Below are 27,404 nucleotides of genomic sequence, written 5' to 3'. Positions count from 1 at the left end.
TGAAACATAATATAATGCTGCACTGGGCATATGGCAAGTGGTGGTTTTTGGGAGCCTCTTAGTGGCTGGTGGCTTCTTAATTCTGGACACTGCAGACTTCCTGTTATGGGCAAAGGCTTCTCATCATGGGAACATGGTTATCTGGCTTCCTCTACCAACTTTGACCTAAATTTTCCTTAAATACAGCATACTGTCTTAAGTTTTAGTTAGTGAGATAGAAAACTTGTTGAAACTTTAGTAACAAAGAAGAGGATTATGGTTAGAAACTGACTGCATGAATAAACATTCTACTACTGTTGGCTTTAACCCTAAAAATCTATCAGATTTTCTAACTATAGAATCAAGACCTTATCTCAAAGCGCTCATCTTCTAACATCCACATAAATTCACTGGCTAGAAACGCACAATAATTCCTTTTTTTGTTTTTGTTTTTTTGCATTTTTTCTTAAAATTCAGTTAAAAATTGGGCTATATCTGGAATCAAACCTGATAATCGCTCTTTTGTGAAGCCTGTTTTAGGGAAAGGCCACATGATTGCAAGACACCTAAATAAAATTCAGTTTGTTCATTCAATCATTCATTCATTCAATAAAGGTGGCGGTTAAGAGTCTGTCGCTTTTTTTTTATTCATGAGGAAATGGTATGATCTGCTTGGAACATACCGTGCGAGGTTAAAGTGTGTTTCCTTGGTAAAAAAAAAAAAAACATTCTCATGAATCTCTGCTGCAACAACATGTTGGGATCAGTATTTGGCATAAACAGGAAAGCATGTATCAATGTTTTCGTGCTGCTGGTTGTGGTATAATGTTCCAGGGGATATTTTTTGGTACATTTTTCATCCAGTTGTGCATCAATTAAACACCACAGCCTACCTGAGTATTGTTGCTAAGCATGTCCATCCCTTTATGACCACCAGCTACCCATCTTCTGTTCACTGCTTCCAATAGGAGAGCATGCTACGTCACATAAATCATTTCAAAAGGCTTTTTGATCATAACCATAAATTTAATGTGCTTAAATGGCCTCCAAAGCCACCAGATGTTGATCCAATATAGAACCTTTGGAATGCAGTGAGAGATTCACATCATGGATCTGTAGATGGGAAAACCACCCAACTACTTGATGCTATTACGTCAATATGGGCCAAAATCTTTTATTAAGGCATTAAGTATTTAAGGCAGTTCTTAAGTCAAAAGAGGGTCCAACCCAGTACTAGTTCGGTGATCGATGACTGTCTTGAATTGGATTGAGCACTGCTGAATCGCTATTTCATGACAGCATTGTATCACAGTGTATCGCTAATCTATAATTCCTCCTTATGAGTGTTTCCTATGATAGATTTCTGTGGGTGTGTTGTGATGACACTTTAACAGCAGCTTCTTCTGACCGACTGCTACTGTGGCTTTCTCCATCTACCTGATAGGCCATGACGCACACATACAGTCACACAAAATACCGTGGGTCCCCCGGTCTGGCTGGGCTGTGGGTAGCTTGTAACCCAAGTGTTTTATTAGTAACTGGTCCAACACAGCTAATTGCTTCCTGAGGGAACCGCCTCCCTTCGCTCAGTGAATGATGAACGGCCCACATTATGTGTCTCGACAACCTTGACAATTTTTTTTTTCTTCTTGGTCACAAAACTTTTTATTACACTGCACTGCCACAAATCTCCAGTTTAAACATTCCTTCAAACCAGTTTTAATTGTGAAGCAGTTAAAGCATTCAAAATGATTTTGTTGCTCTAATTAACGTTAAACACTATATATATACATATATATATATATACATTCCGCAATGTATCCATGTAGATAAATCTCAGCAGTTTTCCATCATGTTGTGATTAACATTGTGCATTACACATTAACACATCCTCAGACAGCTATACACAACTGCATCCTTCTGCGAATTTTATTGAAACTTGAAAAGAAAACAAGATCAGATTTGAATATTCGGTTACTTCATTGCTTTCCTTGGTCAGTTTTTCTGTTGCCTATAAATATTAGTACCGTGTGTATGTTTCTTGTTTCTAAACTGGGTCATTCAGATTCAATAGAAGTTGTTTTCTGGTTGTAATCATATTTGTCACTTACTTCTTTCAAAAGCCTTTTATCTTCCCTTTCTGGGGTGAATACATTTCTTATTTTATAATCACTTGCTCAGACTATTAACTCGAACAGATATTTTCTCTGTGATTCTTCTCTCTGTGCGTTTGTGCGCGTGTTGTTTCATGTCACTTACATTGCAACACACATGATGTAACTATATAATCGTGGGCTAAAACCATGCATCATCTGGTTTTTGACCTGTTACTCCCAAAAAGAAAATCCCCAATATATGTTTGATCATTTAATCCGTGTGTGGGTTGACATCAGATTTGTGAGGGCTGAGAACCTCTCTTCTTTATTTACTTTGTATGTGTGTGTGTGAGCATGTGTGTGCATGTGTCTGCAGATATTTATTTAAAATATGCCTTTTCATCCTCTCTAAAGCTTTGTTCTTGAAAATCTTAATTACAAATGCCGAATTTCTGGTCATAAAAAAGTCACCGGTTTCCGGACTCTTCTTGTTGCATGTTCTTGTCTCATATGTGTCTTTGATGATGCCACTGGGAGCTATGAGATGGGTTTCAAAAGGCTGCTTTCCCAAACAGGATATAGATGATGTGTAGGCCCATGATCTCTGAAGCAAGGATCAAATGGTGTTCTTCCACCCCCTGCTGCTCCCTCCATCTCTATAGGGTGGAGTCCGGATGGATGGCCTGAGAAGGAGGAGTGTGCTTTAAGGTCAAATTGTCATAGCTGCATCACCTTTATTTCCTCTGGGTTTCATAATATGTACAGTCATCTGAAAAACAGATGATGAGGTAGTACTGTTAAAAACAAAGTATACCCTTACTGCTTCCATTGGAATTAAAAATGTAAGTTGTAGCCAGATATTGCTCATCAATTGGATTTGATCAACTAATCATCGGCACTGAAGTTTATTCTAATATAATGTTCAAATATTGCAAAAAACTTACAAATGATCAGAGGCCAGACTTTGCAGTGTTCACAGAATCTGCAAAACACCCAAGAGCTACATCTCAGACTCTACAGATTTCAGTTTACAACTTAAAATGTTAAAGTTCATGACAGTACAATTAGAAAAAGACTGGTTGAGTAAGGCTTGTTTGGATTGGCTGCCAGGAGGAAGCCTCTTCTCACTGTTTGCATCTGAACAAACGGCAAAACTTTTAGGCTAATGTCCTTTGGATAGATGGGAATCAACTGGAGATGTTTGGTCACAATACACAGCACCATATTTGGTGGAAACCATACACAGAATTCAGGGGTGAAGGGGTGATGATTTGGCTTGTTTTGCATCTACACGACCTGGGCGAACTTTGTATACCAGAGTCTTCAAGAGTCAATTGTGGCGCCATCTTTACAACTGCTAAACTTTTGACCAAAACTAGATCGTGCAACAGCACAATGGTCACCAGCACGGCAGTAAATCTACAGAATGGCTGAATGAGAAAAGTATTAAGGTGTTGCAATAACCCAGTCAAAAGTCAGGCCTAAACCTGACTGAAATGCTGCACATAAACAAATGACCACGAGGTTCAATGAACTGAAGCAACTTTACAAAAAAATAGGCCAAAAATCCTCCACAACAATGTGAGAGACTGATAACGTCAAGGTGGTTCTACAAACTGTTCAAACATGGGGTGTACTTAGTTCTCACAGGACTGCATAGATTCCTGTGAAAACTTTCTTTTTCACATGACTATGAAATCCACATTGTCTCATTCCTGATGTTGTTTTAAAGGGAGTGTTCACGCCAAAATTAAATTTACATGCTTTTCCTCTGGCCTATAGCACTGTTTATCTAAACTGCTTGGGTTGCCTAGTGTTGGATATTTTGCCTGTAGAGATCTTTGCCTTCTCTTGAATAGAAGGAAGTTAAATGACAGTTGCTTGTCAAAGTACAGAAAATTATTTAATTAAATCAAATTAAATTAAATAAAAACATCTTAAAACCCTTTCAATACCAGGATACTCAAAAGAAAATTTATTCCATGGATGTAGTTGGTTGGCCAGTTTCAACCAACCTACATTCACCAACCAAAAGAAGTACGCAGCTTGCTGATGTTACGATGCAGCTGAGAAAAATGGCATCACTAGCTTGAATGCATGCTTTGTAAATGTGTTAATTTGCAGATCTGACAACTGCAAGATAAGCTGTATTATTTTAAAGAGAGTGCAGACATCTCCGCAGCACATATCCCAAGACTGGGGAAACTCCATTATAATCTAGTTGGATAAATACCACAACAGACCAGACGAAAAACATGAGGAAAACTGATTTTGGGGTGAAATATCTTTGAAACCAAATCATATCATCTTTCTTCATCATTCGGCACCTCGTTTTGACCCCTAGACACAGAACTCTTTAATTATTGTCATAGTTGCATATATAATGGTAAATCATGGCTCTGAAGCCGTGTTCAGTCAAACTGTGGTGACAAATGCATATTTCTGGTTTGGATTTGGAAGGAGCCCTCCTGTGTCTTTTCTCTGAAGTTCAGAAACGACATCAAACACAGAAATACGTTATTGACATGGATTTCTTTTGTACCGTTTCTTTTCAGCATTTTTTTCCATAAACATGACTGAATCTGAGACATCTGTCTCAGTGTGGACTCATCTGACGGATCTGTCCTCTGCAGTGCACTCAACATGTGTTTCAGCATTTGTGCAGCTATTGCTTAACAGAGGACAGTGGCACTAGAACTGGCACTGACATCAGGAGTGATAGAGCAAAGGCAAAGACTCATTTGGTTCAGACACATTTCTCTGCCCAGTGTGGTGGCAACACTTTGGGCAAAGCAACTGGATGTGGCTAATAGGAAGGAGACAGGAGAAGGAGGAGTCACTTTTGCATTAGCAGAATCACATTTTGAGATAGATGCAGCATTCCAGGACCTCTTTATTTGATTACTATAATGTCATAAATGTAAGAATGTACTCTGATAAATGGCAAAAGTAGCTGATGAATTAGTTATTCCCGTCAGCAAATACCCACGCTAGCTTGCCCTCCCTGTCCTCATCCCACGGGCCACATTGCCTCCTCAATCTGCAATATGGAGCATAATTATACTAATTTCTCTCTATTGCATTAGCAAGGGCCTGGAGAAAAGAAAGGCTGTCTTTCTAAGCAGGAGTCTTGACTATGCAGTCAGCCTCCTTCCATGCACCTCAGAGAGCAAGTACAGGGGGAGGCAACATGACCCCTGGTCACCCCCCCACCCCCCTCCCCAACACACATACACATTTGCCTGTACTTCCCTTGCTTGCTTCATTCCCTCCATCTCTTGTCTATTTTCCTCATTCTGTGTTTTCTTCCCACACTGACTGCTTCATCTGATGTGAAATGAAACTTTAATACTCAAAAAAGTGTTTCTGGTACTTGTTAAAATACAAATTTAGTCTTAGTGTGTGTATTTATGTGTGTCCATGCATTTGATTTTTCTTTTTCTGTCCTTAGAGGAAGAAACATGAAGTTTTAGCGGCTTGTTTTATATGCCCTTGAAGACCTTTAACTCTTGTTTCAGCTTGTGCTCAAACAGTCCCACTCCATTAGAAATGTGTGCCTGCTCTATCATGGCAAGGCATTATTCCAAACAGCATAAATTCATAGCAATTCATAGCAATCATAACATTAAACTCAAAGCTAGAAAATCTTTTTAGCTGTACAGCTGTTAGGGTCAGTTCTGAAAATGTTCTATTACTTTAAAATTCTCAACTAGCACCCTAGTCTCACATTAGAAACTATATTTTGAATTTAAATTTTGCTTTAGTGGATAGATATTTATATGAGCAAAATATGATTTAAAAAAGATTGTACAAAGATACAATTCCTTCTTTCTGTGTTTCCTCCTTAAGAAGAACCAGTCCGCCATGACCAGGTCACATCAGATCAGCCTGGTGGATGAGGGACTCTGGGGGACAGCGGGGTGCTGGTAGTGGGAACGCTGCCTCAGTTATGAAAGACGCCATTGTCCTATCTGGCTCGCCAACATAGAAAATGAATAAATCAAAGTGGAGAGATCAAGAGTGGAGGAGAAGAAGGGACGGTGAAAAGGGGGGGCTATCTGACATCTGCATTTTTAAACTGGGCATTGAGCTCTGGAAGAATGTTGTTATCATCCACCCGCAATTGCTACAATGGTGAAGAATTCTGCATCACATTATAGCATGTTCAGACATCTGAAAAGCTCTAAATCCCCTCTTTGCCTCACACTCCCTACACCCATGAGATGGGGGTTCTACTTATAACCAGACTGGTATCAAAGTAATCCCTGTTTTGTGGTCATGCCTTTGGTTTTAGGCTTTTTGTAAAGAATAGTGAAAAGAATTGGGGGGGGTTTTCAAATGTATATCTATATTTTTTGTCCATAGATGCTATGCACTATGCAATAATGGAATTACTACAAAGTTTGTTAGTGTAAATAGGTTAAAGTGGAGGTGATTTATATCCACGAGTCTGTAATGATCAATCAGATAGGTCAGCCAGGATGGTTGCAACAGATGTTATTTTTGCCTCCATATCAAGCAGTTGCAGTGATGCATGCAGACACAATTCTATTTCTGTTTATTTGATTGAGGGATTAGATTTGAAATCAAACAGCAGTTTTCACTGATAATACATTATTTGGCGTTGGTGCTTTTAGTACCACAAATAGATAGCCTTTTCAGCGGATAAAGCTAACAAGACTTGGATTCATCCATTGAGAATCGTGCTAATGCAATCATCAGAACTCAATATAATTGAAAAAATGGGACTTTCTGGTCAAAAGATCAAAGGATGAACACAGTGAAGTAGCGAAGACGGTTCCTTTTTTAAACTCTAGGTAGCCGTGACTGTGAAATTTCTAATATAACTGAAAAATATTACATTTATTCTTTTTTTTCAGTCTCATGTCCTACTCACGTCAGTGTTTGGATGTCTTTTCTGTGGATTTCCCAAATTAGCTGACTTCAAACAACATCAGTAGTTGCTGCTAATCCTGGAGTTTGCAGAGCGTATGAAATCCTTCCAAGTAAAAAGAAAAGTCCTAGCCATTAGACATTTATGCTGAATTCACGGTCAAGTTCAAAGTCTTTTTTTTATTTTTAAAGCTAAAGTCCCTTATTTATAGCATGACTCTACATCTGTGATAGATTCAAACGTGAATACACTATATCATTGATTTGTATGAGAAGATGTGTAGCATTTTGGGGGATATTTTAGAGAATTGTCATTTTCGCATCTTCATTTGTAAGAGGGGGAAAGACTTTATAGATTATAAATGGTGACATGTCAGTGAACTATCACTGTCTGGTCACTCTACTTGTGAGGGGCGCACAGGGCAGCCAGTCAGTCACCCAGCCTCTGCCTGACCTCTCCAGTTGCACAGCCAGTCCAGACCAGTATACTGGTAGATCCCTTTAACAGCAAGACAGCAGCTGGCTTGCTGATTCAATTCAACATTTAACACAGTGGGACTTTGCTACTGCCTTCAGTCCCAGGTGTGTGTGTGTGTGTGTGTGTGTGTGTGTGTGTGTGTGTGTGTGTGTGTGTGTGTGTGTGTGTGTGTGTGTGTGTGTATGTGTGCATAAATGATGACCACACAATGGTCGCCCTGTGTGACCCTGTGCATCTGTGTCTGCCCGGACAAGCTCCACTGTCCTGCCTGCCGCTGCAGTCTCTCTTCAGTGTTGACGGCATGCTACAGGTGTCCCGCACATCTGGTGCTTCACACGACCAAACACATCTGCTGAGGCACTGATTAGTTAAATTAAGATGCCCCTCAAAGGAATACACTATCAAAATCGTCAGAAACATAACAGAACGCTTTCAGTTGCTACTCTAAGACATGAGAGAAGTTAAGTGACTTTTTTTTTCTTTTGCTGGACCACAAATGGATTCATTATTTGACCAGGCCACAAGTTCATGACCAGACCTCTGCTCATTAATGAAAGACTGTGTTTGGGCCGGGATTTTGAACAGTCATCACACTGTTATTTCATCTAACACCCCCCCCACACCACCACCATCTTTCAGTACCAAACACATTCTGCACATAATCAATGCTCTGTCTAACAGCAACCACTGTTTGCTAACTCTGGACGGGCAGAAAAGTTTGGTTGAAAGAAGCCATTTATAGATGTTTTTGTACGCTAAGAGAATATTTGTGAATCATTTGGCTGCTTCTGAAACACAGTGGCACCCTACAGTTGTAGCTGCTCATTTGTGCTTCACTCTGCATACTGCTGTTCAACACATCTTGGCTGCAAATTAGAATATAAACCACTCACTGGTCGCAAAATTAAAAAAAAGAAAGAAAGAAATTTCAGCCCAGCCCAGCCCAGCCCAGTTATGCAGTAAGCTATGCAAATAAATCATGTAAGTTAGTTTCATATTTCTGGCAAATAAATGCAACAGACAGATCATCATCTCTGGTTTGTCACACTGAAATGCAGACCAAAGGTTAATCTGTTCACAGGTGCACTTCCTCCTTCACCTGCATGAATATTTGCATGAATATCCAATGAGGAACCATCATCTGCGCCACCTGTCATACTGATCAGTGAGCAAAGCTTGTTGCATGCTTGGTGTTTAATCTCTTCCTCATTAACCTGTGGAACAGGTTTCTTTTTTAAGGTACCAGAACTGCTCGGGGAGAAACTCTTGTCATCATGTTTAAATGATTTATCCAAGCTCAGATCACTTTAAAGGAAGTTTTGGCAGCATCGGTAACAAAATCTATGTTGTGTTTTAGGTTGTCATGTTGAGGGGGGCTAAATATCTTTACAGAGTTACATTACGAGGGTGCTATTTTATGCAGAAGATATATTAAAAGGTATTATTAGGTTAAGATTTCGGTTAGGGTTGGTAAAAGTTAGGGCTAGGCAAGCAGAAGTTATGGTTAAGGTTAGTCGAAGTCTCCAACGAATTCATGTATGACCTGTGAAGTCATGGAAACAAGGCTTTGTATTCGTCTATGTTATTGTAAGTTCCAGGTTTGGTAGGTCAGGTCACAGGACATGACAGTTTTCTGGTGGAATACAGCCTCTAGGCTAGTGCAAGCCCCTTCTCACTCTGGGTGGCCTGTGTTTACGAGTTCCAGGAGCAGGTCATCACTGTGCTGAGAACATGGTCTGTTCAAGGGGACTGTTATTGGGTCATACCCGGAGGAGCAACCAGGAATTTTTTCCTCGCTGTGCACGTCTTAATGTCTGTGTGCACACTGACTGATGTGTGTTTGTGTGTTGATTCAGACTTCCTGTGTGCAACAGTGCGGGGGAACTGGAGGTGGGGGGGGAGCTGACCCTCGACCCTGACCACATGTCCCAGTCTGTTGGTTGATCATCCACACTTCCGCTGTGCAGAGGCTCTTTGGGCTAAAGAAACCTCCAAACTCATCAGCACCACTGTTATGATAAGGATGATCAGCAGCAGCATTGTGCAAGTTCACACTTCAAAAGAGCTAGTGAAATGTTTCATCGCACTGAATAAAACTTTAGAATCTAGAACCAAAGTTCACAGTCAAAAAGCAAACTGGTTCACTTTTATGTTTTTTAGCTGTTCTGTTTCAGTAGTTCTCCACATATCCATCAGTACTGTTCCCAGTCATTCGTACTACCCAAACAACTATATAGTCACAGATTTATTACTTTAAAAAAAGCACAAAAAATGCAAGTATATGTTTTTGTCATTTAAACAATGTAAATGGTGCTGGTGTACAAATATAATGCAGCTCTATAGGAACTACTGCTGTTGGATCAGGGTGTTGTCCTTTATTATTATTTCCTGCTGTCGTTGGTCTGTGATTGATAACACCAACTCAATAATGGATGTTTCACAAGACTCTTCAGATGCCTCTACGCATGGAGTTGTTTGAAACTCAATTGCTGATGTGGCTGATGCAGAGAAAAGTTTGAGTGCTCTACTAAAACTTTCTGAGAATGTTTTTGTAACAGTATAAGTGTAAACGGCATGTTGGATTATGGATTTTCCAAATTACCTCTTAAGAGCTACATATGTAATAGCCGTTCCATTTTGTGAAGCCTTGTTGAAAATCAAATGTTTATAGTGTTAGAGGTCATGCTTTACAGCCAACTTACGGGCCCAATGTCACAGAGAAGCGAGGATGAGAGATTGTCTTTTTTACTCATCTCCCCACAGCTCATGTGAATAAGGTGTGAAAATTAGCTTGACTGGTTCCAAAAGTTAAGCAGCACATAATAAAGCGGCACAGATGTTGGAGGGGAATCTGACAACCTGACATGCAGTTTGGACGGTCCATAAATCCCGCTTATGTTTCAGCTCCCATGGCAGAGGCTGTCTGACAGTTGTGTGTCAGTGCTGTTAGACGGTTTTCCACCAATTTGCATGGTGAGTCACACACACTGTAGCTTGTAGCACAGCATATTTTGTCACTTTTTCTTTGTCACTCCCACATATATATTTTTTACTTTCTCAGGTATTTGTAACTTTAAACTTTAAATATTTTAATATTTACCAGCCAGATAGCATAGCAAAGTCATTTGGTGGGTAGTTGGTGTTACAGATGTTGGGCAGATGTTGTCAATGGAACTGTATTAAAACTGTGCTCAAAACAGTTTAGAAATTTTTATAGGTGTGTAGTGTGTATCAGATGAAGCCCAGATTTTGTGATGAATGTGGTTGGAGAGCCAGTTAGAGTAGCAGCAGGTTAGGAGCAGGTATGATCCCATTGCAGGATAGGCTCAAGTTAAATGGTTGATATCTATCTTGGGTAAAATGGGGCTATTAATAAAAGTAAAGGATTTTTAGACTGTTTTAGAAGATACTCCGAGAGATTTCACATAGGTTTCCAGCATATACAGACAATTAATAGTATACTCGAAGCACAAGGTGGCATGGGATCTCCCAAGCGAGTTAGCATAGCTTCCTGGCTAGCTTGAGCTATTTCTTTTGAGCTCCTTAAGGTGACAACAATTAATCATACTGTGAAATACAGTAAATGTTTTCCAATAATAGATGTATATGTTTATTTTTAATTTTAAAAAAAGGTTTTTCCATTCTAAAATTTTTATCTGTTTAGCCATTTCCATACCCCGTGTTGATTTTTCAAATACGAAGACGTTAATAATCAACCACGATGCTTGATCACTGGTGACCTTTTAACCCCCCGGTTTCCCTGGGAACATGCTCATTCCTGTGCTCTCACTCACACAGCAGTAGTCACTGGCTCAGGTCAAACCAGCCACAAGGCTTTCTTTGACTACGCCTAATGAGAAGACTATGGTACAGGATTGCAACCAGCATAGAGAGGTTTACGTCCATTACTTTTCTGCTTATTGGCGAGTGAATCACGGATTATTCAATTATGTACATCTCCGCTTTCCAAGGATTATGCCCACTCCCATTAGTGCACACTATTCTATTAATGTAGTTAAATACAGTTAAATTGTGTAATCACAGAGGCTGCAATTAGTGCAGTATGCTTGTCAATAAAGGGCCTAGTATGTCTGTTGGCAGAGTGCGCTCCCCCTACGACATCCCAATTCCTGTAATTAAATGTAGGGGTCTGCATTTTAGTTTATTCAATTTATTTCGACTGATTGGCCCTGGCATTGACTGATGGGTAAAACAGCGGTGGTGTGTTGGCTTAAACAGAGAGGGATCTGGTACGATGTGTGAGCAAATTGTCCTACAACTGCTAGGTGCTCATGATAATCCACCCAGAAGGTCAAAGGGTGACACAATCAAATGTAAAGCCTCTTTGCGCTTTCAGACACAAACACCAACGTTCATTTGCTTTCTTTCCTAAATAATATTCATTTTTTTTCCTTCAGAGCCTGAAATTTGCTTATGTGCAAAGCCAACATTTGTAGGTTGTGGGAGTGTGTTTGGAGTGGCATTTACTGTGTTTATTTGGTCAGGGGTGTCAGACAGATTAGCTGGTGTGTTACAGGTGCTATAAAAGTTGTTGCTTTGGACACGGCTCATGAACAGCATAATGACTCCAGGTTCGTGTTAATCTCACTCTGCCTGGCTCCATCTTGGGCTGCTGGACAGTTTAGTTGCCAGGCTCAGCCTAAGCTAAGATGACGCATAGAACAGGACAGCGCTACAGCGTTACGCCTACTGGCACAGGTTGGGGAAAAGGCCAGAGAGGGAGGGAAAAAAGAAAAGTCTGAACAAGAAAGAAGTTGAATATTATAATCAAGGTCCTTATTTTTTGTAGCTTTTTTCATCCATTACTGTTCTCCTTTTTGTCATGCGCTTTCCTGTCTTTTATTTACAGATATTGTAGGTTCAGTTTTTTGTTTTTTGAAATAGTTTGAGATTATAAAAAAGTGAATGATTTAGAGCAGAGCAAAGGAGAGCACAAGAATATGGAGAAGAAAGGAGTAAAGGAGAGGGTTCAGTTGCTGTCTTCTGCTCGGGGGGAGGTGAGAGTGTTGAGGAGTACATGCTGTTTGTTTTATTGCCCTTTAGGGGGGAAAAGGAACACAACATTTGTGCTGAATACCAGGAAGCACATGGCTTGTACCTTGTTTGTGGATGATATTCAACTCTTTGAAAGATCATTACAGGTCACAGATTTGTCTCTTACTGTCACCCTAGTTTTCTGGTGCATCTGTCTTCCTCCTAGCTGGCCACTGCCTCTCACTATAACTTTTGCAATTGCTGTCTGTATTATCTATCTCCAGCTCATTCTTCAGTTACCTTATTTTGTTTCCCCTCTTTTTATAATCTTAATAAATTATAGCGTGATGAGAGCATCAGACATGTTTCCCTAGTGAGGTAGGGCTTTCGGCCAGCCAGCACACAGGTTGAAAACTTAGATGCAGTTTAGAACCGCAGTGTTTATGAGGCAAACACTGGTGTAATCCAAGTAATTGTTTATTACAGACCTCAACCTATGTTATAAGTAATTACTTTTGGGTGCCCCTGCTCTGTAAAAATCAGTTTTGTTTCCTGTCTGGCTGCCTTAACACCAAAATCTAAGCTCCTCCTTTCAAAAATGAATGTATTTTATTGCACCTTGAGAATGACATTACATATAATTGTTGGTTTTCTGTTAGCTGCACGGTTGTAAAATACATGCATTTGCTATTAGGGATCATTAGAGCTTTGATGGTGCAGAGCAATTCCTCAGTGACACTCCATCACCTGTGCCCATAAAATTCTGCGTGCCAAGTCAGTGGGGGAGGATTTTTAAATGTGGCATAGGGCTCTAATAGCCACTTCCTTATGCGAACGGCTGGCCAAATTGCAGTCATGAGCAATGTGCACAACATAGGTCTTGAAACACGTTAAAGTGAGTTAGCAGGGATAGGGAACACGTGAAGGAGGATACGAAGGATGGGAGACAGGAGGAGAAGGTTGCTATCACACACTCACCTGGATCTGTTTGTAATCAGGCATCTGGTCCTATTAGGCGCTCACTAGCTCAAATCAGCAAGGCTGATGTCATATTCATGCCACACATGCATGCAAGTACTCCTCTCACATGTACACAGTAGGCATGTGCGCAGGGATAGCCAAACGTGTGCGCTGAAACCCACACAAACTGTGATTACAACAATCACACATGCGCGCACACGCTCAGCGGGGGGGGCAGATACCGTTCACACTCTGATTCACTCTGTTGTCCTTCTGTGCTATGTGAAACCGACTGCAACAACAAGTGAGCCGTCACGTTACTGATACCTGTTCGTTTTTTTCTTCTGTGTTCTGGGCTTAGTTTCCTTTTTTTTTTTCTTTCTGCCTTTGTATATTTTCTTTGGCCAGTTTCTTATCTCCTACTCTTTCATGTTCACGAAGTAGCTAATAAACAGTCAGGGAACATTAAATACAGAGAACATCTTGAGTTGCCCTTCCTTTTGTTGAGAAGCCAGAATTCAAAAGACACACACATACATGGGATCATTCATACACACACTGATAAAGAGACTGTATGGATGACTGTGTACAAATACTGTACACAGAAGTGCAAAGACGCATGTGCACGCATTCACACAGCTGCACATGCTTAAGCAAAGCCAGCATCTGTCGCAGATACATCCGTCAGTGCCTTCACATCTGTGTGCTCCAGCTCAAACCTTTGGCTCCAGCCCCCACACCCCGCACACGTTCCCCTCAACCGGGTTTGGCCCCGAGCCACCCTCCCTTATTCCTCCAGCTGAGTGATACATACACTAACCTCAGACAGCCATACAGTCGTGTAGCCTATTTAAAGTATTCCTAACGGGAATGTGATACAGTAAGTTTTATTTGAAACATCTTTTTTAATTAAAGGGGAGACATGACGATTCCCTATAACTGCAGTTCTAATGGCCCTAACATGGAATGCCGTTTTTTCCCCCACTGTGACACATGTTCAGAGATTTTCTGGCATGCACACTGAAGTAGCAAATGTTGTCCAGTGAAAAAAGTCCTTCATCTGTCTGAAACTTGACTTTTCCTTGTAGCAGCCTCACGGACGAGCACGAGTTAAATCACTGATACTGGCTCCTGAAGCCATTGTTTAGGGACAGTGACTGACATATCATATGCAAATCCAGAGCAGTTTCAGTTGTGAATCTAATTTGGATAGATTTTCATTTTGAGAACATTTTTGATGCCTTTTCAAATGTTGTTGCTGAGGCATTGACAGAGGCTGGGTTTTGACTCCTGTAATGATGTTATCCCTACCCCGCGATCATCAGTCATGAGAAAGAGGGAGAGGGAAAGATTGCGAACAGTGTAGTGGAAATTGTGCAGAATGGATCCCATTGTCGTAGCCCCACAGGCCAGAGGGTGCTGTCTCATCCAGGAAAGTATCACCATTTGGACTACGCTCGTGGCCAATTGTGTTTTCTTGGGTGTCTGTGCATGTGTGTGTTTATTTTTCTGTGAATGCTTGCGCGTGTGTGCGTGTTTGGCTACGCGTCCATGTACAGTATGTGTTAATGTGTTTCTTCCCAGACATATCACCATGGCAACTGCTCTTTTTGGTTGTTCACATGCGATGTGACACCAGCTGACACCACCACATGAGCATGTGAAGCTTCTTACAAGCTCATTTGTAATCTTGTCTTTCATTATTGTTGCATCTAAAGGTATTTCCATATGTTGGCCGTGCAACCGGGAGCGTATGTGGAATTGCGTATGCGTGTTGGTGGGCGGACGGGTTTGCAAGAGATGGCTAATGTGAATTTATGTACTTGTGGCGAAATTATTACAGATTACCATAATCATATCTGGCTGTGACGTGACATTGATTTCCGGCCAGCTCTTTTTTCATGCGTGTCAGCAAACCCGTTCCCTCTTGGCTCGCCCTTTTAAACTGGTGTCCATTGTGTGATCGTACCTGGTTTCAGGATATTTGAGCCAAGGGAAAAATCAGCCTTTAATAAGTAAAGGGAAAAGATTTAAACTGCCAACATGGCAGTACACTGTTCAGGTGGCGGGCTGACAGCCAGCGAAAGAAGGATGGGATTAGAATCTAAGCAAAAATAAGAGTGATTTTTCTCCCAGGCCTCCTGTTGAAAGGAGACAACATGTAAGAATGTACATGTGAGAATGTGAAGACGCACTGCACCAACGCAACCTTGCGAAGTATGGAAAATATCCCGGTAACAGTCTTCCAGGTCACGTGACCAGTAGCTACATCAGTAGCCACATTAACATTAGGACCCTTACCTATCTTGTTATTCCCCTACACTTTTGCTGCTGTGCTTTACCGGGTGCTAGTAGTTGTACGTTTTGTTGTATGTGAATCACAAGTCTGAGCTGAGTGGAGCTTGGTAGGGAGGAGGCTCCAGCATGTTGGAAAGCACAGAACTAACGGCGCCAACTCCAATGAGAGAAGAATTATAGCTCCAGCTTCCCTGAAATCAAATAAATAATCTTTCCCTTATTTATTTACTCAGACTCTCTTTCTGATTTGCAGCTTCTTAATTATTCTACTTGAGTAATTGACCATGGTTTTCTTCTCACACTTTGCTTTCCCTCCTTGTACAAACGTCACTGCTGATATTCAGACACACACCTGTCACCTGTTTCTTTCATTTATATCGACGTCTGGATATTTCGTCATTAAATTAATTGCAGCCAGCCGGTCTATAGCAATGTAAATTCATTGTTAGGGCATTTATGCAGCAGCAGGCTTTGCTATTCCTACGCATCGACAGAAGCAAAAACATTCAGCCAGCCTATAAACACGCACACACACACACACACACACACACACATACATTCACACAGGTCCTAAGTAGCAACAGCATTGCACCTATCAGAGCCTCTTGGCCATGTGTTGAGTGCAATAATGGTAAAGGCAATGACAGGCTCAGCTCATACTCTCAGTAAGGCTCCCCAAGTGCTAGGTGTGGAAAGGTGTCTGGCAAAACGCCTGACCACAGCACTCAAAGAGCACTTTGTCTGCACACCTCACACCCACCGTACCTGCTCATGTTGTGGAAACAGCCCAGTGTTGTCACACAGTTGATTTAATAAAATTGGATCCTCAAAATGAGTCTTCTAGTGTTTCAGGGGCGCAATATTCGTAATGGAAACACATACTCCGCCACCCGCCCCCCACTTTGGCTTTACAGGCACCCTTCCAGAGTAAGAATGAGCAGGGGAGACCCGGGTAAACGGATACTTCCCCACTGTGAGCCCAGTAGTCTGGGTATGGCACAAGTAAACCCACATCCATTGCAGGCTCATATCTAGCAACAGTCCTTGGCATTGCTGGAGCTCACAGAGTTGTTAAATGATGATTACTTAAACAGAAAAAGTCCCAAATGAAAATAAAGGTAGCAGCAGTGGAGCTGAGGTGTGGCTGTGGTTTTGTAAGTTGGTTTTGGGATTGGCAGGGAACCTGTTTAGTCTCACGTAGCTCAGACTAGTGCACAAGCTTTGAGAATGTTTACAGTAATTACATTTTATAATAAGTCCAAAGCCAAGCTTGATTTACTGAATTTATGCAAATTTTTAAGTATATCAACCAGTGTTCGCCAGAAGCTTGGAATGCAGGAGGATGATCAAATTGCCAAAAGGGTTGGCAGCAGCTGAGCTTGTGAACACAGAGCAGTGTGACATTATTTCCTGGAAATAAATTTACTTTGATGACGCATTTTTAAATAAGGCCTAAACACATGAAAATAAATATGAAATGGAAAATATGTTCTTCATACGCTCTGTGTGAAAAACTTTTTTAAGGTGCAAAGACAAGAAGATGCTACTTCAAGAAAAAGACAAGAAAAAAAAAATTAGCCTGACTCTGGAGCTCTGAATCAATCAATGCACATATATGCTATCTTTTATCTGGAAACCTGCCATCGCTACAGGGAGTTATTACTCAAAAGGTAATGTATTAAACATAAACATTACTTTATTTTTTTTTAACTGATGCATTAATGAAATGCTCTCTGAATAAAATACTAATTGCATTGCTTTTGCATTAACTCAGAACATGACCTGAGATGCTCTGTCAGATAATTACCAGGTAACAAGATAAACCTTAGGCTACAGTCCCACACACTAGCACAAATGCCTATCCTAATGAGGACACACACAGAGAATTGTTCTGTTTTAAGTTTTAACACATAGCCGACAGCAGGCCTGAAAACCAGGCCAAAGATCCCTTGACAGCTATCACCACGGCAGTTCTGCTGTAGAAAACAAGCACTGGTAAAAGTGGAGGCTAGAATGCTACAAGCCTAACGTGTTTCCTTTTCTTTGTGTCTGTGCGTATGGTTGCAAAAATCAATCTAGTGCTATCAAGAGTTGGTTTTGGCCTGGACACTGTTTGCACTTCGCTGTCATGTTTTTGATCTTTTGTGCAATAAGCATAAAAGTTACGTCCATAGCTCCAACACTATAGCTCCAATAGTTTTGGACACTACATTTCTCCTCCCTGCACAAAAAACAAAATAAGCTGATTGTAACACAAGTGTGTTTGAAACCCTCTCCCCAAAAAAGCATGTTTGATGACTCAAATCATACAGCCAAACAATCAATGAGCATATACAATGGCAAGGCACCCGTTATCCGTCTTTTGCAGTTCAAAGAGTTCCTTTAAGAGTATTGATCAGATTTTATTACAGATAATGATCACCCAATTGGTTCACCCAAACTGTGCTCAAGGTTACATTTTCCCTTTTATGGGCATTTTTCTATTGTTTCCTAATTATAACCTTCATCCTCCTGACATAGCTCCTAAATAATATTCATTTTAAACCATTTAGCAAAGTCATTAACTTAATATTCTCAATGTTAAATTAGATTTTTTCCTTGCACAGCATTGTATCCTGTTAGATGAAGATAACGTCCTGTTTGTTACTATCATGGAGAGAGTCGTCCTATTGGTTGAAGCCAACATTAGGAAGGCTTGAATGGAGCCTTGCTACCAATATAGTCAGAGATATGAAATGCTGATGCATTCCTATATTTTTATGGTTTTTCTAATCCTGAAGCCATTTGGAGATGAGCTAGATTATTTCATTTATGACATTTTTTTTTTTTTCATTTAACCTGTATTTAACCAGGTTAGTACCATTGAGATCTAAGATTTCAATAACAAGGGACACCTGGCCAAGAAGGGAGCAACACTGATACACAGAAACACACATCATACTAAATTAACAACATTAAAACTCACTCATATAAAACACTTGCACACAGACAAGTTAAACTGTACCAGATCTTTAAACATCTTTACTGTAAGACGGGCGTGAAGTTAAATTCAGATTGATATGACAGTTTGCACATCGTGTTGATTTCTCAGCTTCATTTCTCATGTGTGTGGAATATAACAATGTATGAAGTATTTATCTACTTCATACATTACAGTTATCTGTAAACTGCAATGAGCCGGATGAGCTATAGTGTCATTTACATCCTCTGCTGTTGTTACTGCACCTAATTTAGCGCAGTATTGCATGGCATTTTTCTGTGATCACATTACAGAAAAACATTATGTGACGACAATAACATGTCGCTTTGTAACTTATTACACTGCTTACAATTCAGTCTGCTAATTCAGCAGTAATGGTCCTAAAATGTGGAATAAATTAGGACGCTGCTCTGCATATTTCTGGCCACTGTTAGGATAGGTGGCATTACACATAACAGACTTCCAGTTTCATGTTCTAATAATATAGTGATTTTATCAACAGATGATGATCCATATGTCTTTTCCACACGATTCTTCTATATATATACTGTGTCTTGGAGCGATTTCCTCTCTCTTGGAACACACTTTTGCCAGCAGCCACCCAGCACTTTATGTTAGTATGCAGAATATAGCCATTTGCACATTTGACAATGTAACTGCAACATGTTTTTCTCTATCATTATATCCTTAATGTTACCAAAAATGCCCGTTTCCTTCAAGCAATAAGGTTCGTGGGTCCGCCACCTTGTTTGAGAGAGCTCTCATTGGCCATGAGTGCTATAAAATATTTTGGTTAGGTTTAGATTTTTTGCACACAGATAAAAAGAGAAAGCACAAAGTTAGATTTTTATACAAAGGCCAGTCAATGGAAATGCTTGCAGGCAAACAGAAAAGCCACTAGTGGGGTAAACAGTTTTTTACAGCCACCATAAAACTTATAGTGTTATATAATGTTTAATAATGCGTGACATTAAAATAAAGTTTCAGTTTGAAAAGTGTCATTTAAATTTGAAGATATATAATAATACATACATTGTTACCATTTTAAATTCAGCTCTTTGAGTTTCAGGATTTCGGTTTGCTGCTGTTTAATATTCAAAAACAAAGGGAACAAAGGCAAATACTCATAGATGGCTTCTTTAGTTAAATACACTATGCTTTCTCCCATCTTCTTAAATTGTGCACAATATTAACACACCCGTTTTTTTCCTGTCTTCTGTGTATAACAACACTTATTTTTCATTTTCTTGTTTTTCTATTGCCATACTACTAAATATGATAGCAGCACAGGCATTTTAAAAAAACTACAATTATTAAGCCATGCAGTCAGATTACTCTCACAGGGTGGGGGTAGCATAATGGTCACTTGGTAAACAGGTAAACACCCTGTTGAAATGTGTATTTGTTTACCCGCCAAGGTGTGTTGACACGCACATATTGCCACAGGGCTCTTAGGAAGGGGTGGGGTGTCATAGGCTTATTTATGCATCCATGTGTGTGGTACGGTCGTTAAAAACACACATTATGGATGGAAAGTGGGTGTAACAGAGACACCTTTTTAAAATGAAGGAAAATGGCCCTTAACTGCTGGAAAGTTTCCTCAAAACAGTGTAATTTCTAAATCAGGTACTTTTAAAAAATGGTCTTAATTTACACATTTTCATTCCAGAAAATTAGGTTGAAGCAGTGAAGAGTCTTTGATCATGTGATTGAGATTAGAAATAACAGCGCTGGCTGTGAGTTTCACACAGCTTGCTCCATAAATGGAAAAACCTTATTCACTCCAGAGCAATTTGCTATCTTTAAATGTGTTCATCTTAAACTCGGTCTCTGTTTTGTCCTTACAGCGTGTCCATATGCGCATGCACGTCCATACATCACAGAGCCATCTCCAGCCACGATGATGTAGATGGATTTGTGAGGTTAAATCTTGTGGCCTTCAACGTGGAGGTTTACTTCCATAATTACACTTTGCAGGGTTATTCGTGTATTTTATGGGTCTGAACTTGTGACCCTGGATGCATCGTGGAACAATTTATGATTTCTATTTCTTTCCCCCCTGTACATGATAAACATCTGCAAACCTCCCCAGAGCTGACGACGATGACAGCTTACAGAGAAAGAGTTTTGGTTTTTTTTAAATGAGAATAGCAGAAATCTCCCTTTTCCTCTCTACCTCCCTTGTGCCTTCCCTGTCCTCTTATCCCTCTCTTTTTCTTCACTTCCATGTGTTTCTGTAGTCTTTGGAGTCTGGAGACAGAGTGGGGGGACAGATCCTGCTGCACATCTGAAGTTTATTTGGCCTCCCCCTAGGGAGCGCGGTGAATCTCTGCATTTCAAGGAAATTGCCAGCACTTTTTGGTCAGCTTGGCACACTGTCAAACACAGTACACACACACACATTTATATATATATTCTCACTCCCAGTGGCAAAGTTTCTCCATCTTTCCAGCCCTCAGCATCCAGTCCATATTATTTTAATATACATTCCCGTTGTTTTAACATTTATGTGAACACACGATGCTTGAATTGTAATTTTGATACCTGGATTTTTGTTTGTTTGTTTTAAAGTTGCACTTTTGAAGGTCATAAGTAAAAAATATATGCATTCAGTAAGATGGTGTCAATGCAGATCTAAGAGCTGCACAAAACAAATGAAATTCAGATTGAAAAGACGGGATGGATGCTACCAAACTGCAGTAGACTGCACATATTCTAATGTACAAATACTGTATAACCACACAATAACATACAGTACCGCTGCCAGCTTGCCACACTGCCATTTTTCTCATTTTTCTTTGTTTAAATGCGGAACACAATTAGTTGTTTTTTTGTCAGATGGACACGTTGGATTGTTGCCAATGTTTCTACCTCACTCCTACCCTCATTTGTGCTCCAGACTTCCAGCTGGTGGAGGGTGGACACGAAGACAAAAATTATGCCATCTCCCTGCTCAAACACTGACTTCTTCCATTTCCTGCTATCCTCTCTAGATCCAGCACCCATCCCCCCTCTCCCTGCATCTACTCCCCACCTGGCTGTCATTGAGGTTTCCATCTAAGGGTGGTGGGGGCTTCAAATGCAGAGGCAGACAATCAGACGCAGGTGTCTCCTCTAGTGACCCGGATGTACTTATCCCCCGATGCCTGGTGACCCTGACAGGAAGTGATTCGCTGGCCAAGTGACCTCCCCTGGTGGCCCTTCCTGTCCCCGTGTTGCCTCTCAGGAAGGAAGGATGCGGTTTGTTGTCCTCAGGCGCCTCGCTCTCACTCTCCTGTCCTCAGCCTGACGAGAGAAACTAGATTATTGATTCCAGGCTCGTCTCTCCTCGTCCTGTCCTTTTTTTATTCTTCTTTTTCTGTCTGCTCCATTCTTCATCTCTTTCTCTCTTGTCTCAGCACCCACTTTATTTTCTTTTGACATCATCCCTTTCTTCTTTTGTTATATTTTCCCTGTCCGTACGAGATGTGAGTAAACACTGCGGACACAGGCAAACCGCATCGTCCCCGATCCCATTCAATTACACTCAGGGGGCTAACAAGTTTTTTGATTTATAGGCTCCATTTATTTTATTTCTGACACTGATTTATTTATTTGTTTTACTGTTATTTTATTGCCCATACATTCACATTAAATATGGCAGTCAATTCATGTGGTGGAGAATTTCCAAGGTCAGGCTTCTGGGTTTAGTCTGCTCTAAAATGAAGTGCATGCACACTGCAGATTAAAGACACCATTTGGTCGTATTTAGGACGGGAAGGGGACTTCCAGGCAGAGACAGACACAGAGACCTCACTAACAACATCAAACGCTGTTTTTGTTGTTCTTGGCTGTAGATTAAGAACAGGAACTTAAACCAACAAGGTGAAAAGGTCATGAAAAATCATTGCCATTGTTTGTTAATTGTGTATCTGTCAAGCAACAATGTCCAGGCCAGGAAAAACCTTATCTCCTGAAGACTTTCACTACTTTCTATGTTTATAATGTCAGCGTAGAGCGTAATTTATAATAATTCGTTTGGTGTAAAGATGGTGATAATACAGTTTTTATGTCTTATTATAGTAGAATATTTCTCTTTGTCACTTGTTAATTAACATTTTGTAATTTCTGTCATCAGCTGTAATTGTTGTATTGTGTTTGGTAATGTGCCTTCAGTTTGTGATTTTAATTATTAAATGCATTAACATAAAAAATAATAAAGTTAAACCTTTTATGAGCCTAATTGTGTCTTTTTGTAGTTTTAATATTGTGAAAAAAAAAGTAGAAACAGAAAAAGCTAACACCAGAATATGATTTGTATCAGTTCCGCTGTGACTTATCTTCTATTAGTTAATGCTTCTTTACTTTCTTTAAATACAAATTAAAATATAATTGTCACTCCTGTTATAACAACTAAAATTAAAGTGTAGTGTGCTGGAAATAGTTGTCCAACATCTAATTGTCACATAACGAGAATAAATTTTTGTTTCTAAAACATTTTAGATCTAATTTAACAGCTGCAAAAAACAGCAAAACTGAATTTATGTCTTGTCCATTCTCATTTTCTTTGCGTCGTTAACAGAGAAAATAAATGGATTTAGCTGTTAAAATGGTGCTCGATTCTTTGTTTTCTAAAAGGCAACATAACGTGTTCCAAAAGAGACAGGAGAATAACAGGACAGCAGGGAGAGAGTGTGAAGTGAGATGCTGTAGTCCCACAGGTGTTTTTCTCTCCTCTGTAATGTCAGTCTGCAACTTTATTGCCACCTAGTGGGAGTGGATGTTTACTGTTTTTAGACTAATTCATTTATAGCTGTTAAACGTAGATGGTCTGTTTAAAGTTTAGGCAAAGCAGTGAAATAATTAAGCCCAGAATAAGTGTTCAGATCAGCAGTTTCTGACCATCATTGCCTATGTCAGCAAACTGCTGGTCTGTGACAGTGAATTTTTCCAGCTGAGCTCCTCTGTCAAGTCCTCCAGTAAATCTCCAACCAGTGAGTTCACATCTGGAGTCTGAGTGGGAAGATAGACATCAGCAGGCCTTCAGGCGATGAGCTGGGGCTGAGGAGCACATCTCCACAGTTGCAGAGGATCAAGAACACTCAAAACGAATAAATGTCAAAAGGCAGTACTTTAAACTGTTGTTCAGTTTGATACACTAAGAGCGGGGAGGGGGAATAAGCAAAGGGAGGGTAAGGGTACAAGGACAGAAAATCCTGTAAAAGCAAGGGAGGTGTTTGGCTACATTTGCCTAATTGGTTTTACGTTTGTGTCCACTGGTAACCAATGAAGTGTGTAACTGCTGAATTTCAGCATTTTTCCGAGAGACGTAGAATGCAGGGTGCACACAATTGAAAAAGGAGAGTTAAATCAGCTAATTTAAAACCACGCGTAGCACATCCTGCCACTCCTTTATGTATTTAACAGATGTTAGGCAAAGTGAATTTGAACCTGTTTCATCCATTTAAAGCTATTTTAGGTTTTCACACTCTAAACGTCAAGCTTACGTTTGAAGATTTTTAAAAAATGCTTTCATCTACTTTGCTATCTTCCATCTCTTTTAACCCTATCAAGTTATAAGTGGTCATCCCTCTGACCTTCACCATTCTGTTTTGTACATCTTTCTTCAGCCATAGCTAAGGAGGTATGCAACAACAAAGCTCTGCTGTGGTCAGATGGCATCTGTCCTTTTAATAATCCTGCTTTTATAACTACACATCAAAGCGTTAAAGGCTAACATAATTGAGTTAACGAGTGTGTTTGGTATGTAACCTGAGCCATTTTCCCTGTTAGGACTGTGGTCACAGTGTGTTGACCACAGATAGAGACAAACAGAGAGAGAGAGAGAGAGAGAAGGAGTGAGAAGGCCCTAAAGCCTTGCAACAACTGTAGATTCATGCTGTGGGTCTGGCAAGCTCCACAGCACTCTGGGCCAGCACCAAGCTAATGAAAAAACAACACAAGGGTAATGCTGGTGTGGAGCTGGGATCGCAGCACCGTGCACACGGCACAACTGCCCCGGTCAGCACTGGCACTGGCCACAGCGCCAGTTGTCACGGCCTTAATCCTGCCTGCTGAATGACCTCATCATTGCCTGCCTGCCTTGCTCAAATAGCTGCCGTGACTCGTTACAGCAGCAGCAATAGAATGACCTCACCGACTCAACACACTCACACAATCACATGCAAAGTAGGCTAATAGGCTGGTGTAATATCCAAAACATGCAAAACCAGAATGGATAAGACTTTTTTTTTTTTTAGATCATTTTAATGTTCAATGTGAGAGTTCTACCTCCAGCTGATAAAGTGGAGGTGAATTAGTTTTATTTTGAGTATTTGGGGTAAGATGTATTCATCACTGTTTATCATTCAATTTAAACCCATAATAAAGTTTTGGCAGTAAGAAATATGAACTTATTGAACGAGTAAATGAAACAGGATGAATACATGTTTTTTTAAAGAGTAGAGCTAAAATGTCGTGAACGAGCGTTTTAGCCTCTTCCTTCTTATTTTTCCATTTTTGTCACAGACCATCAAATAAATTTTATTAGACAAAGATAACCCGAGAAAATTGCAAATGCACTTTTTAAATGATGATTTTATTTATTTAGAGAAAAATGTTATCCAAGCCTACCTGGCTCTATGTCAAAAAGCAATTGCCTACGAAACCTAATAACTGGTTTTCCTTCTTGGCAGCAAGAACTGCAATCAAGCATTTTCGATAATTGATAGGGGTCTTTCATCGCCGTGGAGTAATTTTGGCACACTCTTCTCTGCAGAATTGTTTTAATTCAGCCACATTGGAGGGATTTTGAGCATGAACGGTCTGTTTAAGGTCATGCCAAAGCATCTCAATTGGATTTAAGTCCAGACTTTGACTTGGCCGGACCAAAACCTTCATTTTGTTTACCTTTTTTTTTCATTTAGCAATTGAGAGACAGACTTGCTGGTGTGTTTCATATTATTGTGCTGCTGTACATCCTGAAATTCTCCTTCAGGTACAATTCTTGGTAGAGAGCAGGATTCATGGTTCATCCATTTGGGCAAGTTCACTCCAGGTCCTGAAGCAGCAAAGCAGCCCCAGACCATCACACTACCACCACCATGTTTGCATGTTTGACTATCGGTGTGATGCCATTTTTATTAAATGTGAGATGGGCATTTGTGTTCTTTTTTGTCAGCAGTGGTTGTTTTCTCCTTGGATCTCTTCCATGGATGCCGTTTTTTCTCGGTCTCTTTCTTATTGTTGAATCATCAACTCTGATCTTAACTGAGATAAGTGAGGCCTGCAGTTCTTTAGATGCTGTTCTGGGTTCTTTTGGGACCGCCTGGATGAATGGTCAGTGAGCTCTTGGAGTCATTTTTTTAGGCAGGCCAGTGCTGGGAAGGTTCACTACTGTTCCAAGTTTTCTCTGTTTGTGGATAATGGCTCTCAGCATGTATCACTGAAGTCCCAAAGCCTTAGAAATGGCTGACAGATGTCAATGACATTGTTTCTTGTCACAAAGTTCTTCAGTTTCTTCAGATTGTTGCAGGATAAGTTGCGTTTTGAGATCTTTTAGGCTACTTCACTTTCTCAATCAGGTTCTATTTAAGCAGTTTCTTAATTCAACAGGTCTGGCAGTAATCAAGTCTGAGTGTTGCTAGTGAAATTGAATGCACCTTTTCAAAAAGAATGTAGCTTATTACAGAGGGGGCAGTCACTTTTTCACACGTGGCCAGGTAGGTTTGGATAGTTTGTTTCCTTAAAAAATGAAATCATCATTTATGAACTGCATTTTTAAAAATAAAAAATAAAATTATTTGATGATCTGAACCACATAAGAGTGATATATGGGCAAAAAAAAAAAAAAAAAAAAAAGATCAAATAGGACAATCAGAATCAGGGCAAATACTTTTTCACAGCACTCTGTATTTGTGCAAACTTTCCTTGAGCATCCTCGAAAGTGACAAAACACATGATGCAAATTTACATTTACTGCACTCGTATTAAATAAGATCCTGTCCTGCACATACAGCCCAAATTATCATGAACATAGCTATTAACAGACATAAACACAGATGTACCTGCTGTCCATGAACATATATCCACACACAGACACACTTGTCTGTGATGAAAATAAAGAGACACTTGCTCTGTTGGCACCTCCTCCAATCACACAGGCCGCCTCCACTCCTTCATCCCAGCTGTCACAACTGCAAAAACTCTACAAATACACACGCGCACTCTTGCATATTCACACTCACCCACACACACCACTTTTCCTGCTCACACCTTTTCCCGCTCACCATGGTTCTCTCCAGTTGGTGCTCGTGTGCCCACTCTCAGCTGCAGCTTGTATGTAAAGTTTATGTTTGTGTGCATGTGCCGTGTCTTTTATTGACGTGGTTCCAGCTGCGTGCAGACACAAAGAACCCACCTCTGCTCCAGAAGCAGTAGAGTGGACAAAGAGTTGCCGCCTTGAAGCTGTGAAAAATTACAGCCACCTAAAAGTCAGTCTGCTCTGCGTCTGAGAGAGGGGAAAGTATTGAAATGGCATCGGGTAATTTTGCATCTCCTTGTTGTGAATCTCTGCTTTTTCTCTGCTTTACACACCCTTATATTTTTGCTCCATGTGTCCAACCTGATCCAGCTCACCTACTGAGTTAATTTTGGGCCACTGGATCTTATGATTAGTGCGTGTGAAATCACTCCTGTGCTTACTATGCATGTTTTCGTCTCTTTGTGTGTGAGAATGAGTAAGTGC

General features: G+C 40.3%; 1 long non-coding RNA gene across 2 annotated transcripts in view; it reads left to right on the top strand.

Moving 5' to 3' along the window:
* Window positions 1-22,891, top strand: part of LOC102079438 (uncharacterized) — a 29,702-nt gene extending 6,811 nt beyond the window's left edge. For both annotated transcript variants that reach the window (XR_003219615.1, XR_003219614.1), the window contains 2 exons: window positions 20,920-21,040; window positions 21,673-22,891. This is a non-coding gene — a long non-coding RNA (uncharacterized LOC102079438). The remainder of the gene's footprint in view (window positions 1-20,919; window positions 21,041-21,672) is intronic.
* The last annotated feature ends 4,513 nt before the right edge of the window (window positions 22,892-27,404 follow it).

The sequence above is a fragment of the Oreochromis niloticus genome, linkage group LG4 (genome assembly GCF_001858045.2).
Source record: "Oreochromis niloticus isolate F11D_XX linkage group LG4, O_niloticus_UMD_NMBU, whole genome shotgun sequence".
Taxonomy (NCBI): Eukaryota; Metazoa; Chordata; class Actinopteri; order Cichliformes; family Cichlidae; genus Oreochromis; species Oreochromis niloticus.
The sequence above is the reverse complement of the archived record's forward strand: the minus strand, read 5'-3'. Positions and strand labels throughout refer to the sequence as shown.